This window comes from Furipterus horrens, unplaced genomic scaffold (assembly GCF_987537825.1).
Source record: "Furipterus horrens unplaced genomic scaffold, mFurHor1.1.pri manual_scaffold_9, whole genome shotgun sequence".
NCBI lineage: Eukaryota > Metazoa > Chordata > Mammalia > Chiroptera > Furipteridae > Furipterus > Furipterus horrens.
In genome coordinates this window covers 85286557-85304277 of record NW_028327179.1, presented here as the reverse complement: position 1 = coordinate 85304277, position 17721 = coordinate 85286557, and the positions used below count along the sequence as shown (strand labels likewise).

General features: G+C 46.2%; 1 protein-coding gene across 1 annotated transcript in view; it reads left to right on the top strand.

Moving 5' to 3' along the window:
* Positions 1-17721, top strand: part of LOC150002105 (uncharacterized) — a 28339-nt gene that overhangs the window by 1305 nt on the left and 9313 nt on the right.

Below are 17721 nucleotides of genomic sequence, written 5' to 3'. Positions count from 1 at the left end.
TTTACCCATGGTCTGTATCATCACACATTATGGGTTGCTTTTTCTTCTCTTCAATCTCTCCCTCTCTGTCCCCTACTCCTTGTAGTCCTAATACAAAATGAAATATAATTATACAGCCCTGGCTGGTGTGGCTCAGTGGATTGAGCTTGGCCAGCAAACCAAAAGTTCGCTGGTTTGATTCCCAGTCAGTGCGTGAGCCTGGGTTGTGAGCCAGTTCCCCGGTTGGGGGTGTGTGAGAAGCAACTGATCGATGTATCTCTCCCCCTCTTTCTCCCTCCCTTTGCCTCTCTCTAAAAATAAATAAATAAAATCTTTAAAAAATTATATGTAAGTATTTTACTGTTCGTATCTGCTGAGTATTTCACTCTTTCATATTTTTAAAAATTTAACATGTGGAGAGGATCTAGTCAAGATGGCAGCATAGGCAGATGTGACTGGCCTCTTTGCACGATCACATCAAAATTACAACTAAAATATAGAACGACTATCAGCCAGAACTGTCAGAAATTGAGCTGAATGGAAGTCTGACAACTACGGAATTAAAGAAAACACATCCATCCAGACTGGTAGGAGGTGCACAGATGTGGAACAGGCTGGTCCCACACCCACGTGTGGTGGATAAAAATTCAGGAGGGATACCTCAGGAGTGAGGAGTCCCAGCACCATACTATGACCCCCAGCCCAGGGTTCCAGTGCCAGGAAGATAAGTCCCCACAACTACTGGCTGCAAAAACCAGCAGGGAGTGAGTGGAAGAAACTGTGGGAGCCCCAAGCAGTTCCTCTTAAAGAACCCACACATGGACTCACCTACTCAGACTCACTCCCTTTGAGCTCCAGCACTGGGGTGGCAACTTGAAAGGTACCAGCAGCATATAGAAAGAAACTGAAGTGTCTGGCATCAAAGTGGGCAGAGGCCACTGTCCCTTTTTGGAACCCTACCCCACAGAGCCAGCAAACTGGTGGCATACCTGAGACTCCATCAAAATGGTTAATTCTGTTTGACCCACCTTGGAGATTCACAGAGACTCCACCCCACCCAATTTATGGGCCCACTTAAGCTGCTTTTCCATATGAATGGCTGATCTTGGTTCCTGCTTCACAACTTCCTAAATGCTACCAAACAAGGAACAGCTGGTCTCAGTGAGATCCAGGCCCAGCACTACCAGTAGACAACTTAGATTCATAGCTTGGCTTCAACTGGGGATCTCCAAGCCCAGCACAAGTAGCAGCCATTTCGGATGGCTTTATAGCTCAGGCAGGGTGCCCCAAGCAAAATATAGGTGGGGGCTGATCTTGGTCTGCACCACCTGGGAAATCCCAGAGCCAGCACTCCCAGTGGACAGCTACAGACCACATCAGAGCATCACCACCCTGTCCCTGCACAGCTGATCCTCCATAGAGGGCAAAGATTGGTGGTCAGTGATCACAGTCAGTCCTTGCAGCTGACTGGCCTGGGTAAATCCCTCCCATTGATCTGCCATGAGCAACCAAGACTCAACTACAAGAGGAGAGTGTATTCAGCCCACACAAAGGGCACACCTCGAGCACCCCACTTGGAGGGTAGGGTAGGCTGTGCCACTGTAGCCTACAGGACATCTACTTCATTAAGCCACACTACCAAGTCAAGGAGTCAAAGCAGCTCTACGCAATACACAGAAACAAACACAGGGAGACTGACAAATTGAGATGGCAAAGAAATATGGCTCAAATGAAAGAATAGAAGAAAACACCAGAGGAAGAACTAAATGAAATGGAGATAGCTAACCTATCAGAAGCAGAATTCAAAACACAGGTGATTAGGATGCTCAGAAAAATGATTGAGTACGGCTGCAAAATAAAGGAAGAAGTGAAAGTTATACAAAGTGAAATAAAGAAAAATATATAGGGAACCAATAGTGATGGGAAGGAAGCTGGGATTCAAATCAATGAATCTGAACAAAAGGAAGAAATAAACATTCACCTGCAACAGAAAGAGAAAACAAAAATTAAAAAAAATAAAAGTGAGAGGAGTAGGAATCTCAGGGACAACTTTAGACATACCAATGTTTGAATCATAGGGGTGCCAGAAGAAGAGGAAGAGAAAGAAACTGAAAACTTATTTGAAAAAATAATGAAAGAAAACTTACCTAATTTTGCAAAGGCAATAAATATACAAGTCCAGGAAGCATAGAGAGTCCCAAATAAGTTGAACCCAAAGAGGACCACACCAAGACACATCATAATTAAAATGCCAAAGGTTCAAGATAAAGAGAGAATTTGAAAAGCAGCAAGAGAAAGGAAGACAGTTACCTACAAAGGAATTTCTAGAAGAATCAGCTGATTTCCCAAAATAAATTTTGCAGGCAATACAGGACTGGCAAGAAGTATTCAAAGTGATGAAAAGCAAGGACCTATAACCCAGATTGCTCTATCCAGCAAAGCTATCATTTGGAATGGAAGGGCAGATAAAGTGCTTCCCAGACAAGGTAAAGATAAAGAAGTTCATCATCACCAAGCCATTATTATTTGAAGCGTTAAAGGGACTTAATTAAGAAAAAGAAGAAGTTAAAAACTAAGAACATTAGCCCTGACCGGTGTGGCTAACTGGGTTGGGTGTCGTTCTGCAAACCAAAAGGTCACCGGTTCTATTCCCCATCAGAACACATGTTTGGGTTGTGGGCCAAGTCCCCAGTTGGAGCACGTGAGCACGTGCAAGAGGCAACCAATTGATGTACTCTCCCTCTCTTTCTCCCTCCTTTCCCCTCTCTAGAAAAATAAACAGATTAAAATCTTTTAAAAAACTAAGAACATTAAAATGACAACAAACTCACAACTATCAACAACTGAATTTAAAAAATAAAAACAAAAACAAACTAAGCAAACAACCAGAACAGGAATAGGATCATAGGTAAGGGGATCATATGGAGGGTTATCAGCTTGGAGGAGGAAGGGGGAGAATGGGGAAAAAGGTACAAAATAGACAGGGGGAAGTTAAGAATAATAAAGGAATGGAGAAGCCAAAGAACTTATATGCACAACCCATGGACATGAACTAAGGCGGGTGCAGATTACTGTAGAGAAGGAGGGGACTGAGTGGAGGAGGGCAAAGGGAAAAAAACTGGGACAACTGTAACAGCATAATCAATAAAATATACTTAAAATAATAAAATTTAACATGTAGAAGGAGAAAAAGGAGACAGGTAGATTATTTTGTTTTTCTTTAAAAATGAAACTACTATTTAATTGAAAGTGGTCCCCCCAAAAATGAGAATCTTTTCCAGTGGAGGCCAGTAATGCTTAATAGAAAACATTGTTTATTGGACTAGAAAATATAGCTGGAGCACTAGTCAAGAAGAACCTTCTTTTATTGTCAGATGTCACCACACAGTTTGAGGGGCAATGAAGCTAGGATTCTGCACTCTGGCCACCACATCTTTCCCCTTGTTCAGATGAGGTCCATAGCCTTAGAAACTCTGAACTTCATCAAGAACCATACAGAGCTCAGTGGCTGATGTGGCTCAGTGGATTGAGCACCGACCTGCTAACCAAAAGGTTACCGGTTCAGTTCTCAGTCAGGGCACATGCCTGGGTTGCAGGCCTCGTCCCCAGTTGGGGGTGCACGAAAAGCAACCATGCATTGATGTTTCTCTCCCTTTCTTCTTCCCTCTCTTCTCCTCTTTCTAAAAGTAAATAAATAAAATACTTTTTTAAAAAAGGACCCGTGCTATGTGTAGAGGAAGAGGCATCATATTTGAGCTTCCATTCAGCCCTGTTGTGTCCAAGCTAAGTGACCTTCAGCAGCTCCTGTGAATCCCATTGTCTGTCTGTAAAGTGGAGAAGACTACCAGGTGAGGCTCCAAGGAGGAGGGCTCTACAAGGGTTTTGCTTGCCAGGATCAGGGGAATGTGAGCCAAGAACCACTCTGGGCCAGAGACGTGGCACAGAGCGGAAGGGGCATGGACAGAGAGCATCACTCAGGCTCTTCCACCATTGAGTGGTCCCCTTGCCTCTGGAGGCTGTCTTATGGTGAAGCATAGCAAAGGGGAAGTGAGGCTACACCGATCCCCATGAGATCACTCCCAGTTCCCCCCTGGGGCACACAGGGAAGAGGGAGGTGTGGCCTCCACTGCCCCAGGAGCCTCCTCAGAGATGTGTGTCCAGGTGCCTCACACCTAATGCTGAAGTGGCCCCTGCCCTGACTTCCCCTGGCTGGGGCATCTGATGGAGGGTGTGGTGAGAGGCCTGGTTCCGGTAGAAGCCAGATTGTGTGAGTCGTTTGTGTGTGTGCACGCGCGCGTGTATGTGTGTGTGTGCGTGCGTGCGCGTGCACACAGGGGGTGGGGGGAAGCTGTGTCACCCAAAGGGAACTGAAAGAAGTCCAGTGTGAGTATTAGGAAGAGAAAACAGAGGCCCATGGGGCAGCCGGACAAGACCCCACCACCACCACCAACTCTGGACCGTCAGTGCAGACCTGGGCAGATGACGGCTGCATTTGCCAGGAGACCCACCTTCTCAGGCCTGGCTCTCCAGCTTCCTGTTCCTCAGCTACCCCCCATTCCCAGGAATTTGTTGGCTGGACACTGGGCTCTGGCATCCAGCTGGGCTGAGTCTCACCCTGGCTCCACCACTCAGGCATTGTGTGACCTTGAACAAACCAAGGACTCCCTTGGAACCCTCATTTCCCACCTGTAAAGTGACAATGACAACATTGCTGTCACGGCTTAGCTGTGAGGTCTAACGTCAACACATGGTCAGTGAGTGAGCGCCTTTACATGCCAGAATAAAGTGGCAAACAAAAAGTCTGTTTTGTCTAAATCCCCTGGACTCCTGGAACTTCCATTTTACAGAGTGAGGTTTGACAGTGAGTGTTTAAGTAACAAAATGGTCAGGTGCCTCATGGGTTACACAGGCTGAGCAGAGGCATGGGGTTAGAGGCCACCCTGTGCCCATAAAATCCTGCTGTGGACCTCAGTGCCTTCTCCTGTCCCAAGCAGACCTGGTTGAAGCCCAGGGTCCATAGGTGTTGCCACCAGGGGGAGGGGTCCCATCCAGGTGCATGAGGTAGGATCTGAGGTAGTTTATCTCAGCCATTCTGGCTTCTGCAAAGTGCGCACTCTTTCTGACACACATAAGTGCTAGCTTCATTATTATCAATGCCCAGCACCCCACAGCTGAGGCTTCCGCACCCTTTCTTACTAACTGCCGCCACCTCAGTGCTTTTCAGGGTACAACCTGGAAGTCCCCGACTTGGCCAGTACTGTCACATGGTCTCTAGTTCTCATGTCCCCACCTCTACCACTGTGTAGCTCTCTCTCTTTCCATGGCCTGAGGCCAGGAAGCAGTGCAGAGTTCCTCATCCGTCCCAGGCCCTGGCCCTCTGCTCTGCTGGCCCTGTTAAGAACACACACACTACTTCCTTTTCCTCCCCAGCGAGCCCCATTCCTCTTCTGGATTCTTTGCAACCAGGCTCCCACCCCTTTTCCGTAGATTCTGCTCTGGCCTTGGACTCATAACTCAAGCAGGTCCTAAAACTCTAAGAACTGCTCAGAAATTCCAGTCTCTGTGACTTCTTCGTCTTTAAACTCTCAGATCCTGGAATTTCACAGTTGCTTTTAAATAACTGTGGTGAGCCCTGGCTGGAGTGGTTCAGTGGGTTGAGCACTGGCCTGGGACCAAAGGGTCACCAGTTCGATACCCTGTCAGGGCACATGCCTGGGTTATGAGCCGGGTCCCCAGTTGAGGGATCGCGGGAGGAAACCACACACTGATGTTTCTCTCTCCCTTCCCCTCTGTCTAAAAAGAAAAAATAAAATCTTTTAAACAAACAAATAAATAACTGGGGAGGAGGGTTCTCATTTTGCTCTGGGGTCTGTTCCTGGCTCAGCTCAGCACCTTAGCATCCTCCCTCCACCTCTCACTGCCTCACCCCTGCCCTGCTTCTCAGTGCGGTCGTCATTGGTACTGCTGATCCCTCCCCACACTCACATCCGCTGTTTAAATATCCTCATCACCCCCCCCCTCCCTCACCAGCTGCACTTGGTTGGCTAAAATGCTCCTAAAAACTGCTTAGCTCAGCATTTCACTCAGACCACTCCAACCACTCAAACCACTTCCCTCTCCACCTCTAGGCTCTGTCACGGTAGGGGGCAGGACCTCTGTCCTTGCTTGTTTGGAGGACTCCCTGTAGAACACGAGACACCTGGACAAGGGAAAAACAGGAGGAGAGATCCTGACCTAGAAACCCCAGCCTTCTGGGGACTCCTGCAGTCAGAACAGATAAGCCCCTGCTTTGTGGGGACAGAGGCCACCCTGTCCCCACAAAATCCTGCTGTGGACTTCAGTGTATTCTCTTCTCCCAAGCAGACCTGGTTGAAGCCCAGGGTCCATAGGTGTTGCCACTAGGGGGAAGGGTCCCATCCAGGTACGTGAAGCCCAGCCATCACTGATGTGGGGTGAAAGGGGACACAGGCTCCAGGGTGCTTATCAGCCACATCTAGCTTAAGCCCCTGCAGCTTAGAACCAGGGCTCAGGATCCTCCCTGGGACAAGACTGTTGTTGCTCTGAGGTGGGAAAGAGAGGGGACTCAATTCTAACTAGGATGTCAGGGTCAGCCCAAGGGCATAGGGGACTCTTTTCAGGTCCTATCTGGACCTCAGGGTTGGACAAAGATGACAGAGCCATCTTGGACAGGAGGGAACTCCAGGAGTGGCTTTGGGACTCTGGAAGAAGGTGGTCTGGAGCAGCTGAGGCATGAGGACATGGAAGGGACCAAGGGGCCATGACAGTTGTCCCAGGTGGCTTCTCAACACTTCACTGTGAGAGGATGTCCCAGCTGTCCCTTTCTAACCTCCTAAGGAGTGGGCTTGATGGTGGTTCTAGGCTGAGCATTGTGTGTGTGTGTGTGTGTGTGTGTGTGTGTGTGTGTGTGTGAGAGAGAGAGAGAGAGAGAGAGAGAGAGAGAGAGAGAGAGAGAGAGAGAATGTGTGTGGTGGAGGAGAGGAGCTCTCGGGGGCCAATAGCCAAACAGAGCTGTGGGGACAGGTGTTCGGTTCCTGCCATCCAGTCACCCCAGAATCAATGTTACAACCCTATGGGGGTTGGGCCTTGGAACTCTGGGTGGGACATCCCTCAGGCTGCTCTGTTGCTGGGGCAGGGTGGGGGGCGGGGGGTGTTGCACAGAAAATCAAGAAAGCAAAGATCCCTGGGGACTAAAGAACTCCGCAGACACTGGGCCCACCCCTCTCTCTTGGGCCTTCTCAAGGGAGAGGGGATGTCAGACCTCAACTGAGGGGAGTCTGGGGTTACTTCTTACGAAACCAGTGTCCTGAAACTTCAGTGTTTCCAGGTTTCCAAGCCAGGAGCCAACAGCTACCCTGATGCCTACCCCAGCCCTGTGCTGGGCAGACTGGGCCACGAGGGTACTGGTGGGCATGTGGGATTCGGGGTTCTCTGCTGAACTATGTCAGTCTGAGGACTAGGTCTCCCCTATTTCTCTCAACCTATCCTTCTTCTGGCCTGACAGCTTGTCTGGGGACAACATGGGGTGGGAGGTTGGTGCTAGACAGGAAAATGAAAGGGATACCTGCTCACGCAGAAAAGAGTTTACAGGGGCTCTCTCACTGGCCCCTCAACTCACTGAGAAGGTTTTGCTTTGCAGTAGGAGGTCACAGGAGTGCCCGAAAAGACTGGACATGGAGGCAGGAGCCCAGGAGTTCTGGGTTGCACCTGGAACTCAGCTGTCCAAAGAGCAAGTGTGCTCAAGCCTGTGTTGTCTCTGCTGTCTGAGGCTCAGGAAAGAGCAGGCAGGGCAGGGGGCCCCAGGAAGAGGAACAGCACCTCCCAAGCTGTGAAGAGCCAAGAGTGGTCACTGCCAGGCTGCAGCTCAAGGCTGAGGGAACATGCTGCCAAGGCCCGGGTGGGAATGGATGTGGTGTTCCGAAGGGGGCAGGCCATGTGCTGGGCTGACTGAAGATGCAAATACGACTAGATAATACTAATGAGGCTTGGATGTATCTAGACACCACTAAGCACTTTTCATATGTTATTGCATTTAATTGCCACAACCAGCCACTATGAAGTAGACATTACTACAATCTCCATTTACAAAGAAGCAGGCTGAGTAACTTGCTTAGCTCTTGAACTTGAACAAGTGAGTCAGTTTACATCTTTGTGATCTTAGTATTAGCTTTGGTGTCCTTGGCTTATAGGAGCATCACCCTGTTCTCTGCCTTCAATTTCACATGGGGCTTCCCTTGTGTTGCATTTGTGTTCAAATTTCCTCTTTTTATAAGGACACTCGTCATATTGGATTAGGGCCCACCCTAATGAGTTCATCTTAATTCATTACATCTGCAATGACCCTATTTCCAAAAAAAGTCACATTTTGAGGTACTAAGGGTTAGGACTTCAACATATGGATTTGGGGGAACACAATTCAATCCATAACACTATAATATGTAACCTACTATTCACCAAACACTGGGGTCACATTTGATCTTCACAACAGCTGCACAGGCAGGAGTATATATTACCTTCATTTTATAGATGAAGACATTGAAGTTCAAAAAGATTAGGCTGTTCACCCAAAGGCACATAGCAAACTAGTAAAATGAAGCACTGATATTTGAACCAGACTAAACCAGAAGTGACATGTGACCACTATGGAGTCAGAAAGACCCGCATTCAGGTCCTAGCAGTAGAACTTGGGTAAGGTGATTCAGCCTCTCTGAGTCTCAGTGTGCTCATTTATAAATAGTGCAGTTAATACTGTACTGTCAGCAAGACAGAACTACTGTTCAGCTGCGAGGATGGGGTCTAGCCCAGTGTTCGGCACACAGTAGAAGTGATAATACCATAAACAAAGCAGTCGCTGGTCCACAGAGCACATCCTGTCTTCTGTTGGTTCTAGATGGCTGCCTCACTATGACCTGCTCTCTTCTCTGAGTCCCTGGGGCAGGCAGAGCCAGGAGACACACAGATCCTGCACTCTGGCAGCCTAGAGCTCCCTGGGGCTATTCCCCACCCAAGTGCCCCCACCTTGACATGCCCCCACTCTTTCCCTCCATTGGGAGGGTAGAGGGAGTTGCCTGCTGAGACCTCCTTCCTTGTGCTCAGGCCCAGGGTGCTGTCTGTGTAGAAAAGATGGCCCATGTGCCCAGGGAATAGTCATGGCACCTCAGAGAGGCTGTCCACTCCCCAGCTGCCTCAGGCTTAGGCACAGACTTATGAGAAACTATAGAATGGGAAAAGAGTGCAGGAGAGGGGTTGAGCACAAGGACCATGAAGTTATGAGGAGGGTTCTCTATCTTAATTGTGGTGGTGCTTACACCACTCTCTGCATTTGCCAAAACTCAGACCTGTACACTGAAAAGAGTGAACTTTATTGAATGTAAATTAAAAATAAAATATTTTAAAGTGACTTAGAGACTTCTGGTCAAGATGGAGGTGCAGATAGATACACTTCACCTCCTCATGCAACCATAGAAAGATTTACAACCAGATCTCAAAACTAATAACCCCCAGAACCATCAGAAAATTGAGCTGTATGGAAGTCCAACAACCAAGGATTTAAGAAGACACATTCATCCAGATGGGTAGGAGGGGCAGAGTCACAGAGACTGGACAACAGCTGGAAGGGTGCCAGTTGCACACAGGAAGGGGGTGAAGTGACTAGAAATGGTGCGAGCACCGCACAAACTGCCAGAAGCCAGGTGAGAGCATTGTCCCCTCTCTGAGCCCTCGCCACACAGACACAAAGTGATCAAGTGGCTTTCCCTGCCCTGGAAATTAACTAAGGCTCTGCCCCAAACAATTTACAGGTGTCTTTTCTACAATAGGCCACTCTACTAAGATAAGGAGTCAAAGCATCTCTACCTACTACACAGAAACAAACACAGGGAGGCTGTCAAATTGAGGAGACAAAGCAATATGGCCCAAATGAAAGAACAGAACAAAACCCCAGAAAAAGGACTGAGTGAAATGAAGATAAATAACCTATCAGATGCAGAGTTCAAAACACTGGTTATCAGGATGCTCAGAGAACTCGTTGAGTATGGCAAAAAAATAAAGGAAGAAAAGAAGGTTAAACTAAGTAAAATAGAGAATAATCCACAGTAAATCAACAGAGAAGAGAAGGAAGCTGGGATTCAAACCAACAGTTTTGAACATAAGGAAGAAGTAAACAGTCATACAGAACAAAAAGAAGAAACATGAATTCAAAAAAATTATGATAGGCTTAGGAACCTCTGGGACATCTCCAAACGTGCCAATATCCAAATCATAGGGATGCTAGAGGAGAAGAAGAGCAAGAAATTGAAAACTTAATTGAAAAAACAAGAAAAAAAAGGTGCAGGGACCGAGAAGCATAACTGATAGGTACAAAATAGACAGGGGGATATTAAGAATAGAAAAGTAAATGGAGAAGCCAAAGAACTATATGCATGATCCATGGACTTGAATTAAGGGGGATGAAGTTGCTGGAGGGGAAAGGAGGTACCAGGAGAAGAGGGTAAAGGGGAAAAAAATTGGGGCAACTGTAATAGCATAATCAATAAAATATACTTAAAAAAAAAAAAAAAAAGATACAGCCTTGGCTGGTGTGACTCAGTGGATTGAGTGCCAGCCTGCAAAACAAAAGATCACCACTTCGATTCCCAGTCAGGTCACATGCCTGGGTTGTGGGCCAGGTCCCCAGTTGGGGGCATGTGAGAGGCAACCAACCAATCAATGTATCTCTTGCACATCAATGTTTCTCTCCCTTTCTCTCTCCCTTTCTCTCTCCCTTCCCCTCTCTCTAAAAATAAATAAATAAAATCTTTTTTTTTTTAAGTGAAAAGATGACTCATTGAATGGGAGAACATATTGGCTAGCCATATGCATGATAAGTGACTTGTATGTAGAATATATAAAGAACTCTTACAACTGAATAAGACAAATAACTCAAAACAACCTGTTAAAAATGGGCCAAGGATTTGAATAGACAATTCTCCAGAGAAAATATATAAATGACTAATAAGCACATGGAAAGATGTTCAATATCGTGAGTCATTGGGGAAATAGGAATCAAAACCACAAGGAGATACTGTTACTGAACAGCAATTAGGGTCCCACTGCCTGCCACTGCTCTCTAGGCAAAATTGCAGAGGCAAAGGTTTGGTGATAAAGGAAAGTCATCACTTAAGCCTATCTAGTTACAGCTTTAAATACTTAAACCTATCAATTAAGGCTAAAATTTAACACCTGGGTTCTCCTAGCATTCCCCTCTTTTTAGTTATCTTGTTTCTATAGGATTAGTTTACAAACTAAAACAATACAATACACAAAAGTTACACAACTTTAAAATAATGGCAGGGTTCTGCCTCAGAGGTCATCCCCTCTAGAACACCCAAAAAATAAACCTGCCACTCTCTGCCAGGCCAGCCCGATCCTAGGCTGTGCCTGAGGTTCCTTAGCATTCAAAATACCATCCATTGGGAAATGCAGGCAGCTGCAGCACAATCATCCAGGCATCCTTGAGGATGAAAGGCCGGAGAGCCAGAGAGCCAGCCCGAGAGCCTAGCTCTCCTTTATTTCAAATCTTCTAGCCAATAATTCCATGCACTCTAGAGGCATTCAGCTTCTCAGCCAATCCTGTCCTAGACTCTTTACCATTGCCTCCTTCTATGGCCCTTCCCTACTCCTCCCCAGTAATCTGATTAGATTTCTCTGTATCAGTATCACTTCACATCCCCTAGGACAACTATAATAAAAATGTCAGATGATAAATGTCGTTGAGAACGTGGAGAAAGTGGAACTCTCATACATTGCTGGTGGGAATGTATAATAGTGCAGTCACTTTGGAAAAACAATTTGGCATTTCCTCAAAAGGTTAACTATAGAGCCCTGGCTGGTGTGGCTCAGTGGATTGAGCTATGGCCTACGAACTGAAAGGTTGCAGGTTCAATTCCCAGTCAGGGCACATGTCTGGGTTGCAGACTGGGTCCCCAGTTGGGAGGGCATGAGAGAGGCAACCAATCAATGTTCTCTCTCACATCAATGTTTCTCTCCCTCCCTTAACCTCTCTCTAAAAACAAATGAATAAATAAAATCTTTTTAAAAAGTGGTTAAAGATAGTTACCAGATGACCCAGAAACTCGTCTCCTGGTGGTGTACCCAAGAGACATTAAAACATATGTCCACACAAAAACTTGCATGTGAATGTTTATAACAGCCAAAAAGTGGAAACAACCCAAATGCCCATCAATGGATGAACGATAAATAAAATATGGTAAATACATACAATGGAATATTATTTGGCAATAGAAAGGAATGGAGTACTTACTAATGAGTGGTACAGCATAGATGACCCTTGAAAACATGTTAAAGGAAAGGAGTCAGACACAAAGGACCACATATTGCATGATTCGCTTATATGAGTGTCCAAAACAGGCAAATTCATAGAGGAATCGGGTAGATGAATGGTTGCCTATAGCTGGGGAATAGGTGGTGGTAGGAAATAGTGGTGAATGTTAAAGGGTACAGGAGTTCTTTTCGGGGTGAATGAAATGTTCTAAAATTGATTGTGGTAATGGTTACACAACTCTGTGAATATACTAAACTATTCAATAGTATGTTTTAAATGGGTAAACTTATGGTATGGGAATTATATCTCAATAAGGCTGTTTAAAAAAAAACCCACGAGCATAGTCCTCATACTCCATCCAAGGTTGTGGGTTTGATCCCCAGTCAGGGCACATACAAGATTCAACTAATGAATGCATCAATAAGTGGAAAAACAAATCTGTATTTCTCCCTCTTTCTCTCTTCAATAAATAAACACACACACACACACACACACACATGCACATCTGGTAACTAAGATGGCCCTAGATGTGGTTTTGACCCACTGTCCTCTTCCCCCTTGCCACCTGACCCCCACTCTTTATATTACCTGGAAGGAACAGCTGCTATTCCTCCTCCCTTAACTCCTGTCTAAGGTCTTGTTTGTCTCTAAACTGTGGGGTAGGGCTGTAAACCGTACGGTGCTGGGTGAGGCCAGGCCCTTGCTCAGAGACCCCAAACTCCTGCAATACAGGGTCTCCTCTAGCTAGCCTCCGTGGGAAGGCAGATGTTGGCAGTTCAGAGCCTGGCTGCCCAGGGAGTCAAGAAAATGGCCTCAGGGTGCTGAGCTAAACCAAAGCAGAGGGTCCTGGGCAAGTGTAGGCAGTACCCCCTACTCATCAGCCTCCATCCAGCTGCTCAGAACCACAGAGTTGGGCCAGTTCAGAGGCAGGCTGCTCAACCATGACAGGCCTCGCCTTTGAAGTCTGAATCCTAGGGTCCAAACCAGGATCACAAGAACAAGGGCCAGAGGAGCCTCTGAGACTCAGTATCTCTTAGGCATAAGACTTGGGTTTTGGGAATTTAGGTCAAATTTTAGCAAGCCCCCAACAAATCTGCCGCCCCCACAGTAGCTGCTGGTGGCAGTGACTGCCTGTGCCTTTTGAAGATATTCTTATGTACAGACAGGAATCTAGCAACTTCTCTGTTCTCAGAACCAATCCCTGCTCCTAATCAACTCCCCCATCAGACCATCTTCAGCGAGTTCTGCCAACTCCCCACTCACTTTTAAAAATTATTGCATTGGTCTCTTTATGCAAAAACAAAAAATGCACGCACACTTTGAAACTCCCAGCAGGTTCAGTCCAACAGGAAGTATTTGGTTCCAACTGTTAGCATTAACCTGTGAACAATGATGGCCAAGTGTGTGGACTAACACTGGTACTTGAGTAGGCATGCTGCAATTTGGAGCAGTGCCTGGAACAGAATGGGCCCATGCAGGCATTTTTAAGGACGGACAAAGAAGATCCTTCCTAGAATGGGACTGGTGGGCCACTTACTCTGACTTTGGGGGAGGGATAGTCAGGCTGCGGGATATGGTTGTAGAGTTAAAATCTCATCTGTGATAAACAGCGCATCTTCCACCGGCTTTGACTGCTCAGAGGCTGGGTGGTAGACATGATGCTTTGAGTGAGGGAATTGGAATGTTGAGGTGGAGTTGAGGCAGGAGACAGTCAGGAGGGAAGGAACTCCAGAGGTGCCCCAGGACTACGACAAAAGACATCGATACAGAACAGGAACTCTGTTCTGAGACCGGTTCCTCAGGAAAGAGGAGACTCCAGAGGGGCCCCAGGGCTAAGACAAAGGACGTGGATACTGAACAGAGACCCTGTTCTAAGACCAGTTTTCCCCGCTTTGGTGAATCATGACTGCACCTGCCCAGAAGATGCCACATGACCACTGCTACATTATAATAGCGTTATAATAAGTTAGCATTGTAGGACCCTCTTCCCTGGTGGCCAATCTAGGAAAGTCATGCGAGACTGCATGAGCAATGGCTTAAAAGTAATATAACTACTTGTACATGCTCAATAAAAGCCTGCCAAAACTAGCCAAGAAATATCTGCCCTATAAGAATAGAATCCTTCCAGTTTCTGAGATCAATCTCTGCTTGGAGTTGGCCTGCTCCCATGTTCTGTGGAGTGTACTATTGCTTAATAAATCTGCTCTCTCTCTTTCTGCTATGAACTCTCTGTGTTTGGTTCAATTCTTTGTCCATGATCACCAAGAACCTGGTTACCTGTGCCCACCTGTGACAGAGCCACTGAGAAAGGTGACTCTGGGGCACATTGGCAGGGTTGTGGGGGGGTGAAGGAGTGGGGATGGCGGCCGGGATCCTGCACAGCCTGTTTCAAAGTACCATCTGCAAGTGAAATCACATGGTGTACACATGGTTGTGTATGGTTGTAGCTGACAGGTGTAGAAGAATATACCCTTGTTACCTTTGATCCTATCAAGGTGGGAATGGTGGGCAAAAAAAAAAAGGGGTTGGAGCAGGAGCAATGGTGGGCTTTATTTTTATACTTTTGTAGTGCCTTATTTCATTTGTTACAACTGGTAAAATTTGAAAGATATCAAATGCACTACAGAAGTTTATTTACTAATCCTTTCTCTCCTCTTTCATAGTGAACTTTTGTTTCAGCCTCCAGAGCCAGAGAGAAAACCATTTTGCTGCTATTGACAGTACTGATGGGGGACTCAAATGTTGGAAAAATGTTAGTTTCTGGTAATAGTAATGAATATAGTAATTAATGTATGTAAGAAACTATTCTTTCAGGAACTGAAGGTATGACCCACCCTGACTCCAGGAGACCAGAAGCAGTCCCACCTCTGTGTCTCAGGAGGACTGCAAGCAGCCAAGATGGTATCTGAGCCATTGTACTCCAGGGTGAGATGACCACTGCCCAGGGCACAAATAAAGACCTCCGCCCAGGGTACAGGTAAAGACCAATAAAGACCACTGCTCAGGACTCAGATGAAAGAATGCTGCAGCTTTTATCTGATTAACATTATTTTCTGAATTCCAAACCCCTTACCTACCTACACTTTTCTTCTCCTTATAAAAAGGGTTTGTTTAAAAATGGAATTTAAAATGGTCTGTTAGGCTACAAACCCACTGTCTTCACAGATCTTTGACCATCTGAATAAATAGCTCATAAAGGTTCAATCCCTGTCCTGGCTGGTATGGCTCAGTGGATTCAGTGCCAGCTTGCAAATCAAAAGGTTGCCAGTTCAATTCCCAGTCAGGGCACATGCCTGCCATGTTTCCAGTTGGGGGTGTACGAGAGGAGACCAATGTATCTCTCACACATCGATGTTCCTCTCCCTCTCTTTCTCCCTCCCTTCCCTTCTCTCTTAAGTAAACAAACAAACAAATAAATAAATGAATAAGATCCAATCCCTCTCTCTGCTTATTGGGTCTGGTAGATGACAGGCAGCATGCCCTAGCAGCTGCCAAGTTATTTCACTTGACTCTCTTCCTCCAACTCTTGGCACCTCCCATCATCTTTATTTTTTATCGAATCACTGTGATTTCTGGTTCAGGTTACAACCCAGGTCAAGACTTACATCATTAGAAATTAAGGTGCCATCTGGTTTTTGTGATATTACAGAGCTCTGTCTGGTAGAATGGGGGGAAAAACCTCTGTTCCAGGAAGAAGCCCTTTGGGGTTGACCTATGCTTATAAATCTATGACTAAAAAGGAAATGCTTTTCTTTTTTATACTACACCAAATTTATTTCAAGGATAACCTTTTTCTTTTTTAAGTATATTTTATTGATTATGTTGTTACAGTAGTCCCAATTTTTTCCCCTTTGCTCCCCTTGCCCAGTACCCCCCTTCCCTCCAGCAGTCCCACCCCCCTTAGTTCATGTCCATGGGTTGTGCATCAAATCTAGATCTTTCTTATGTTCCAAATCATTGATTTGAATCCCGATTTCCTTCCCTTCACCATTGGTTTGTGTGGATTTTCCTTTGTTTCATTTTGCCTAGACTTTATGTCTTCCCTTATGCATCTGTTGTACTCAAGCATATCTGTCAAGTCTGTGAGCATTTTTATCACCAGTGTTTTGAACTCTTCATATATTAGGTTGGCTATCTCCTCGTTGCTTAGTTCTCCCACTGGAACCTTGATCTGTTCCCTCTTTTGGGCCATACTTCTCTGTCTCCTCATCTTGACAGGCTCCTGTATTTGCCTCTGGGTCTTAGATTGCACCTGTTAGGTTGTAAAGGGTGGAGCCTTAGGTATTCATCAGTACAGGGTGACCCTTTTCACCACACTGTGGAGCTGTATGTGGGGGAGGGGTCTGAGAGGGAACCATGCTGCTTGCTCAGCACTTGCCCCTTTTTCAAGCACTTCTTCAACCTCCCATGTGGGACTAGTGCCTCTCTAGCTGTTGCCATGGTAGTGGTTCCCAGGGTGGGTGGGTTCTAGGACTATGGGGGCCCTCTAAACAAGCAGACTATGCTGAGAGACCCGCAGTTTCTTCCTCCATTCTTTCTGACTCTTTTTCACAGTCAGAAGCAATGTGGCTCCATTTTCCCTGGCGCTGGAACCACAGCGGCTGTCACAGCCACCACCACCACACCGCACCCTCTCCACCATGGCTCCACCCTTCCTACCTGTCTGGATGAGTATCTCTTCTTTATATCTTTGTTTGTTGGACTTCTATGCAGCTCGATTTTTCTGGAACTTCTGGTTGTCTCCAGTGTTGAGGTAGTTGTATTCCTTCTTAAGTTGTGGAGGGAGATGCAATGTGTCTACTTATGCCTCCATCTTGGCCAGAAGTGGAATGTTCCAGGACTGGAAATTTCTAAAGCTATACAAAAAGTAATTGCTAGATGTGTTGTGTGCCAGGAGAACAACCCCAAGACAGACCCCCATCAAAAGAAAGATGGGAAATAATACCAAGGGCAGTGTCCACTTGAGGACTGGCAAATAGACTTTATCCAGATGCCAAGGGTCCAAGAGTGGAAATATTTGTTAGTCTTTGTAGACATCTTCTCAGGATGGGTAGAAGCCTATCCTACCAGAACTGAGAAATCCTTGGAGGTAGTGAAAGCCTTACTGAAGGAAATAGTCTCTGCTTTGGCCCCCCCTGGCAGCATCCAGAGTGATAATGGAGCTGCTTTTGTTTCAGAAATTGCACAGAAGTTCAGTAAATTTTTAGGAATCAAGTGGAGACTCCACATGGCACGGAGACCTCAGGCTTCTGGGAAGGTAGAGAAGATGAATCACACCTTGAAGAAAAATATAGCCAAGCTGTGTCAAGAAGCTCATCTCCATTGGGAGCAAGCTTTACCTATTGCCGTGCTCAGGATAAGGATAGTCCCTCGAAATGGGATTCAATTGAGTCCTTATGAAA